Below are 9,475 nucleotides of genomic sequence, written 5' to 3'. Positions count from 1 at the left end.
CTCTAGATTTATCTTGTGATTTGCTTCACATCTTCTTTCTTGAATTGCAAAAACTCTAATTGCATAAATGGGAAGTAGAGTTCTAAAAACTTTACTTATTACTATCTCCTCCTTGATATCTCCTCGAGATGCTTTGACTCTTTCAACATATTTTACAATGTTTTCATCCTCTCTCATCCTCATTTGATCAAATTGTCCTCTCAGACTTTTTGCTTTCGCTCTTCTTACATTATCATCTCCTCCATAGATTTCTTTTAGCTTTTCCCACATTTCAAAGGCAAATGTGCAGTCTTTAATGTCATCAAATTCTTCATAACTTAGAGCAGATGCTATATCTATCATCATAATGTTGTGGGTCTTCTTTTCAACAATATCATTGATAGATAATGTACCAGATGGTTTTGCATATTTTTTATCAAGGTATTTTTGTCCTGTATCTCCAATAGAAGCTAGATGAAGTCTCATCAACCCTTGCCATGCTAAGAAGTAGTCCTTGTTAAGTCTTAGAATTTCCCTCTTATAAGACATTCTGATCTTTGGCTTAGATCCTTGAAATCTTGTCCTGCAAGCACCAAAAGCTCTGATACCAATTTTTGGAAATATAGATGAAGTAACTAAGAGGGGAGGGGTGAATCAGTTACCACAAAAATCAATTCCAAAATAAATCCCTTAGATATCTTTACATACTGTTGATACTTAGTAAACAGTGCAAGAAAATTGTAACTCAGTAGATTGATTAATTACTGTTTATCTAGCATTCATAGTCATTAATATGCTTGCAAAGATTAAAATAAATTAACACAAGTGACACTAGATTTAACATAGAAACTCAATATGGGAAAAAGCATCAAGTAATTAGTCACCAATTTTCACTCTTCTGAAGTGAGCCCCGTTAGGAGCCAACCCTGTTAAAGGTTACAAAACACACTGTTAGGTGTGACCTTGTTAGAGGATTTAATCACCATGTTAAGAGTGGCCTAGATAGAGGTCTTGAAAATAATTCAACTGAACTGTCACCTTGTTAGAGGATTTATAAAATGGATGTTAAACCAACTCTGTTAAGAGATTCTAGATTCACTGATACAATGATTAGAAAGCAACATTGAGGTGACCTGAATGATATGCAACTTATCTTTTGCTGATTATAGATCTTTATTCTGCTTTTAATGGATCCTAGCTGATCGAATACAACTTTGCATTTCCTCTAGGATATCTAATCCTTCATCAGAGTTCACTCAATTCACTTATTCCATCCTTATCCATATCCTCATTTTCACATTCACACACTAATTCACAACTTTAACATCTATATATATACCTTTCAAATTATCAAGTCAGCTTAAATATAGGTTTCAATAACCAAAAAAAGTCATTAATCAATTGGCCACATGAAGCAATTAAACTTAATATCAAAATAGTTAAATCTTTTGCTAGCCAACCAAGCTCGGTAACCACTACTCCAGAATGGTTTTCTAGTGTTAACCAAGTGAAGCTCGATAAACACTACAAACCCTGCAAAAATCCTTTGGAGATCGAGTGAGCTCGATTACCACTGACCTTCCTTTGCTGACCATGTGAGCTTGGTAGACATTGACTTTTCTTCATTAACCTTGGGAGCTCGGTAGACATTAACTTTCCTTTGTTAACCTTGCGAGCTCAATAAATACTAACGTTTGCTACAAAATCCTTTGATGCCTGAGTGAGTTCGGTCAATATTAATTTTTCTTTGTTAACCTTGGGAGCTCAGTTAATACTAAATTTTGCTACAAAATCCTTTGATGCCCGAGTGAGCTCAGTAAACATTAACTTTTCTTTGTTAACCTTGGGAGCTCGATTAATACTAACTTTTGCTACAAAATCTTTTGATGCTCGAGTGAGCTTGATAAACATTAAATTTTCTTTGTTAACCTTGGGAGCTTAGTAGACTCTGTCTGATGACTGATATGACATTTGTGTAATATCAAAGACAATACACAATTAATAATTGTATCCAACAAAATCATCCAAGCAAGGAGCTCAAAAGAATCAAAGACCTACTTGTAGTCATTATGGTAAATTAGGTCATACATCAAACAAATGTTGGAGTAATGGAAAATGCTACAATTACAATAAGCATGGTCATAGAGCTAATGAATGCATAGAGAAACCTAAGTTTGAGGGAAAATGCCACAAATGCAAGAAGCATGGGCACAAACCATTTGAATACAAAACTAAGATATTAAATCCAATAGAATAGATTGTAAAAGCTATAGTTGGTTGGGACTACAACACTTTTTGTAGATGTCATTACTATAGAGAATTTGGACACATTGGAATAAATTGTGTAAAACATCACAATGAGGACAAGAGACACCACTAGAAGATGTTTCATTTGTATAGAACTTGGTCATCTTGCCAAGAACTGTATGAAAACTAGAAGAACTAAAGATGGAAAGAAAGCCAAGGATGACAACATTAGAAAGAAAATGAGACAATAGTGGATTTTGAAATCTTCTTTGAATGCAAGTCTGAGTAATGAAGCAAATGTCGTTCAAGAATTGGGTGACTCAAGCATTTCTACTTGATCTCCTACAAGGATAACTAAACTAATATTCTGAAGAAGACATCCTAAATCAGTTCTAATTAGCAACAAGTAAAGATACATATCAACATTCATGATGAAAAGGGATCACTGAGTGTCTAAAGGAATTTTGAACATTACCAAGTGAGGTCAGGTTATAAGACCTAGCCAAGCAAGGTCAGGAGTAACTAAGTTGTTGTGTGGACACTGAGTCACAAATGTTCCTACTAAGAAATTAATGCAAGCCAAGTGGAAGACATTTTTTCATCAACCAAGTGATCTTACCAATCATTTATGGAAATTAAAAGATGAATTTCGATTAAAAAAAGGGGGGAAATTGAATTCATTTGTCACCATAAATTTTCAAAAGATATTGGCGATAAGAGATTTATGCATGTCCAATCAATTTGTGTGAGACATTTTTGAAAGTTTCCACATTTTTAAAAACCCTACTAAGCAATGGCATACTCTAGTAGAAAGACAAAGAAAGGGTCCAAGGTGCTAGTCCGTGGAGTTGAATGGAAAGCACCAAAATCTCAAGTGTAGTCCAGTTGTTGTGGAAACCCTTGACCCCATCGGAGCACAGTCTCAAATTCCATAAAAGGTACTTCCAAAAAATGATATTTTCTCACATTTTTTATGTTCTATCCAAGAAATAGGAACCCTAGAAATTGATAAAACTTTGGAGAAACTATGTGTGAATGGTGTGTTAAAACTAGAACATCAACACCTAGAAGTGAAGGGCTTTACCCACATTCCACACATGCCCTAAGATTTTCAAATAAAATAGATAAGGTTTATCCTTGTTCATGTGTACAAAAAGTAGTTATGGTTGGAACAACCTATTTTGATAACAAAGAAAATGATTCATCGGATCACAAGGCTTCCAATGTTGACAAAGGCTAAAACCACCAAAACCCTAAGTTGGGTAGAACTAGAGAAGAAAACCCTACCAAATGGGATGGAAGGGGTATGAAGATCAATTGTGTTACTGATATGGATCTAAAATTTGGTATTTATATAATTGCATACAAGGTATACAACTCTAGTAGACTCAACAATGTATCATGTGAAGCAGTGGATCTCACTTTCAAAGTGGTCAAGAACAACATGTCCTTTAACCTTGTTGAGTTGATGTTGAACTAGTTGAACAAAAATATGATAAGCATTAGAACTTTAAAGACTAAACCTTGTAAGTTTGGTTCACTCTTAAACTATTCATATATTTCTTTGTATAATAGTTCTTTCCCTCAAAAGGTATAGTTGTATGGAGAAAAGATGTACCTATTCTTTATCAAATCAATGAGTATATAGCAGAAATGGGAGAAAATTATGTTAGTATCATGGACAACTATTTTGATGCATTCAAGTACAAGATGAATAATAGATTCAAGATACCAAAGAAACTTGTAGAAGACTACAATTATGATATTTGTTTTATGGTAGCTTGTGACAAAGTCTATATACAAGTAGTTAAACAAAGAATTGTATGGTTTAAGCCTCTAGGTTATGAGGTCAATATTGATGACACCAGGGATATTATTAAGGCATTGTTAAATGAACCTATTGATCCTAAGGCTAAATATTTTGTTACATATGAGGAATCAAAAGCCAAAATTAAATTAGAAATAAAACTTCCTCACAATATCAACAAAGGTAAGAAAAGGATAGCTAAATTGAAACAAACCAGCTCTACTCTCTTTTTGACAGAAGGTAAAGGGGATGACATAGAAGAAGATGATGTAGAAGATGAAGAAAAATTAGAAGAAGTGCCAGTCAAGAAGAAAGGTAAGGTTATTATAACCAAACCTGCCAAGACATTTACTGCAGTGTTTAAAAGAAGGGCATCTAGAAAGAAACTTGGTAAAGAAGTAGGAGATGTGATTTTCAAATGGCGTTCACCCACATTCCAAAAGAAACTTTAAAAAATTGATTATGGAGCTGGCATGGTAAAATTTAAATCATTGAGGTATGAAACCAAAACTATATAAGAAAAAAAGCAAGTTGAAGATTGTATGCACCCTAAAATGGTTACGTAGGCTATGGTCCCCCATTATTCAATTTAGCAAATTTCCTGAATCAATAGTTTGCAATATTTTATTAAGTCAATTTAAATCAATTTCCTTGATGAAATTTGGCTATTTATTTTTCTAAGGTTGATCATTTAATCCTAAGTCTTATTTAATTAAATAAGTCCCCATTTAATTAAAAGAAAACCTCTCTTTTAATTAAATAATTCATCCACATTTAATTAATTAAGGGAAAAACCCCTCTTTTAATTTAATTAAATATTTTCTATTTAATTAAAATAACTTGCTCCCTTTTAAGTAAATAAAATTCCCACTTAAATATCTCTTTTGATGAAAAAGGAAAATTAAACCCACTTGAAAAAGGAAATAAAATAAATAAAAAATTAAATAAATATTTTTTCTAAAATTTTCTCTACACTTAAATGCACATATCTCTAAGTGGGAGTCCTCTTTTCCTCTTTCCACTTTCTTCTCGGACACCCCTCTTTTCTCATTGGTGAAATATTTTTTAACATGGATCAAACTCTATTATCCCATATTGGTTGTGAGAAGCCTCTCACCTCCATATTTTCCTTTATAAGGGAGAGCTCTCTCCTCATTTTGGAAATCCACGATTATACATCCACTAATATTCCATTGTTATGCTTTGGAGAGAAATTTTTGGAGGAGTTTGAGCATTAAACCTTTTTGTGGAGAACTTCTATCTTCTTGTCTTATTCGCTCTTGCATCCATGGCTTCCATCATGAGGTTTTGTTCTTGCATTTTCATATTATCTTAGAGTCATATTTATTTTCATAGATTAATATTGCATTGTTATTCACTTTCATAGATTAGATTTCCTTTCTTGCATTTCTTTGCATTGTTATCATTTAGATTAGTTTGCATCTTCAATTGCATTCATATTTTTATCCTTGAACCTCTTGTTTCGTGGTGTACTTGCATGGGCAAAAACTAGGTCAAACTGAGGGCTTCCATTACAAACCCTTGCACTCCATGAATAGAGAGCTATGAGCTACCATTCGAGACCTCATTCTTGAGAAATCTTGGATATAATGACTCATAGAAGTGTGCTCACATTTTAGGCATACAAAGACATTGTTAGGATTAACCTCAAATAGAAATAATAGTTACATGCAAATATAACCAATATAAGAAAATAGTAGATCACACATAAGAGGACATAAGACACCAAGATTTAATGTGGTTCACCTAATCCCTAGGCTACATCCACCAATAGCAAGTCCAATATTATTATGATCCAGTGATTATTGATACCACTTGATAGGGTTAACCTTATCTATAAATAATAGTTACATGCAAATATAACCAATATTAGAAAATAGTATATCGCACATTAGAGAACACAAGACAAAAAGATTTAACATGGTTCACCTAATCCCTAGGCTACATCCACCAACAAAAAATCCAATATTATTATGATCCAATGATTACAACCTGATTACAATCTATAATCCCTTACAACTCAATATTGCCACAAGAACCAATTCTTGCATCACACATTATGAAAATACCTAACCCTAAGCCTTTTTATACAAGCTTTTTGGTACTTATAAAATTAGTGCTAGAATAACAGAAAAATATTAGCCAATGCCTCTCCACCAAAATCTACTATATCTTCTATGGAGATAGCCTCAGCAAGCATGATTGTGAGCACAATAGCTACATCAGTAGCTCAATCATCCCTTGCTACCTCCTAGCTCTAAGTATCAGCAATGGAAATGTCAAACACTTCATCTACCAAGCTACATCCATCTTCTTGAGCTACCAAGCCACTTCACCAACATAATCATCTGCATGTATAGTAAATTCTTCATCTAGTTCCACAATTTTGTTTGCGACAACATTGATAGCACCAATTTTTGTTCTTGTCAATTCTTCTATTGTAAATACTTCTATGAGTATTCCTCCAAATGCTACATCAATTTTGGGAAGTATTTCAGTTTTGAATTCGGTTAGCACTCCTATCAGAATCTCCTCAATTGGTCCTATTCCAATTTTCACTACAAGCCCTACCATCTCAACTATTGTCTCTATCCCTAAGATCAAGTCAGTAATACCAGAAGTAGGACCTAAGAAACCTTTAAAAAAATTTATTATTGGCAAGGAAATTGAAGAAGACATTGACTTGGATAATGAGATAGAGATTCCCAAGATAGACTTTAACACTACCAAAATTGATGAAATGAGACTAGTTAGTGAACTCTTGGAGAAGAAGGCAAGGTAGAAACAATTGAGAGAAGAAAGAGATAGGGAGTACAGAATCATAGAAAGTGATAAGAATATCATTACCAAGACTATAGGTGTTGATGTGGATTCCACTCAACACAATTTTCTATAGTTAGAAGAGGTAGTACCAAAATTTAATGAAGAAAAACTGATTGAGAAGGTAGAAAAGAAGTGTGATAGTAAGGTGCTTGAGCACATTGCTTAGCACATTGAAATAAAATAGGTAGAATTGTCTATAATTTTGGCAAATATTGAGAATTCTTTTACTAATGTAACATCACTTTTTGCAAAGTTGTGTGATGTTACCAGATTTACTAAGGAAATCAAGGATAAATTAAATAAGATTGATGAGGATATGCAAGCTAATGCTCAAAGGTTGTAGCTTGACCCTAGCTCAAGCTCCACACATCATATCAAGGTGAGGTATCTTGTAGATATGTAGTCAAAACTTTTGAGACAAGAGGTAAGGATAAGATCTTTACTAATAGATATACAAAATATGATCCTGCCAATCATGGACACAATGCAGAAACACATTGCACATTCTAAATCATTGGTCCAAGATAACAACTTCTCTATTGCAAACCACATGATCCAACCTTCAGTAGAAGTTCAGGTAGCTCTCCATGTATGCATAATTTTGCAAGATAATTGGGATAAGACACTTGCTCTTATTCTAAAGGTACATTCAAACTTTCTTTCTCATTTTAGTATATCTATGTAAATAGGTTGTATAGCCCTTTGGCATTTTTTTCAAAAGGGGGGAGATAGCATAGATTAAGGGGGAGATAGTATAGAGTAAAGGAGAGATAGAACAATATGAGAATGCATTTTGTGAGAGATATGTGTACAAAATATATGGGATGACTATGTGCATAAGTATGTTAAGTGTCTATACATCATGTCATATGTATGAGGGAGATATATGTAGATATATATATATAGTAGCATTACAAAGGTAAATTTCTAAAAATAAAAAATCAGTATGTCAGTTTGTGTACATAACTCTTGGCTTATAAGTGTTTTTGTCACTAATGCCAAAGGGGGAGATTGTTGGTATTAAGTTATATTTTCCATTAGTGACAACACTTATTCAATTTTGTGTGGTTACCAAGATCATCACTCAGATTCTAGTATCTACGAAGCATTCTAGTATTAACTAGATTTTGCAGTCCACACTGAGCATTTTCGAGGCTACTGAGTGAATACAAACAATGTGAGGTTTAACAGTTATCACCAAGCAGTGCAGTTATCACCAAGTAGTGCAGTTATTACCAAGTGTTGTGGTCTCACAACACACACCCCATTCCTCACTAGGAATGGGGACCTCCTACTTTTTTTGACTCTTAGACTCAGTGCGAGAGTCTAGAGAAGAAATTTTTTTGTTAGAGTTAGAATTTTAGGGTCAAAAATTTGGAAAAAGCACAAAAATTAGAAAATTCAAAAAAACCCCCAAAAAAACATTAAAAATGAAAAAATAAAAATAATAAAAATAAAAATTTATAAAATGCATTTTTCGCAGTACGTGCTCATACGAGTTGTGCAACATGTTGCCAGGGTACACTTGTGTAGGCCACACACTAGTGCACACTATGTAAAGAGTGCACCAGTAGGTGTTCACACACTTGCATGCTCACACAGGTGTTGCACACTTGCATGGGTTGTGCAGGTTGCACATGCCACATGGGCTGCATGCACTCGTACTGGCTACACAATGTACCAATAGTGCACATCTGCTTGCACATCACATAGTGTATAGCCAACACGTGCTCATGTGTGCCATGTAGTGCGTAGCCACTTATTCACCATGTTGTGCTCGCATGCACACACTAAGCCATGCATCACACATATCTCCTTTTCATGTCACTTTGGTGTCTTTTCATTATTTTTTGCCAGTAGGTAATTAAAGAAATGCTTTTAGATTTTGTAGGTTTTCATTATTTTCAACTAGCAAATGTTGTTTATGTGCCCTATAGGTAAAATGACATCCTCAACTTGTCAGGGTCATAAGTTTCGACCTATAGCTCAAAAATCAAAATCGTTTACACCATTGGAAAGAAGAGCTGAAGATCTATTTTTAGTCACTAAAATAGGGAGCCTTTGGCTACCCAATTTTAGGGATCAACAAAGGTTTTGACTTGAAATTTTGAGTAGACCTCCAAAAAAGCCATTTAAAAATGCCTATAAAACTTGCAAAAAAAATTGAAAATTTTCAAACATTTTATTATTTTGGATAATCCAAATCACTAGGTTTCTTGTTGGGAAGGATAGGATAGTTGGAGTGAAGACAAAGGTCGATGATATAGAGGTTGGACACATGAAGTAGAAATAGGTTCCTCATCTTATGGTGCTATTAATGACAAGATTCAATGTAGGTGCCTTGGAATTTTAGGTTGAACAAGCAAAAGGAGTGCATGTTTATGTAAGTGATTGGCTATAAAGAGGGTATAAATCATCAAAAAAGGGCAAAGAATGTATACAAAAAAGATCTAAAACCCCATTTGAGCAAAACCCTGAAACTATTTTCAAAATTGAGAACTTTGATTTTTTTTGGCAAATTGAGCTTCCTAGGTCTGCAACTTCGTAGCTTCGTAGGTCTACATTTTCATGTAGCTCCACAGGTTCACAGCTCCATAA

This window comes from Cupressus sempervirens, chromosome 1, assembly GCF_028749045.1.
Source record: "Cupressus sempervirens isolate cs-2001-9-10 chromosome 1, ASM2874904v1, whole genome shotgun sequence".
NCBI classification, from domain to species: domain Eukaryota; kingdom Viridiplantae; phylum Streptophyta; class Pinopsida; order Cupressales; family Cupressaceae; genus Cupressus; species Cupressus sempervirens.
The sequence above is the reverse complement of the archived record's forward strand: the minus strand, read 5'-3'. Positions refer to the sequence as shown.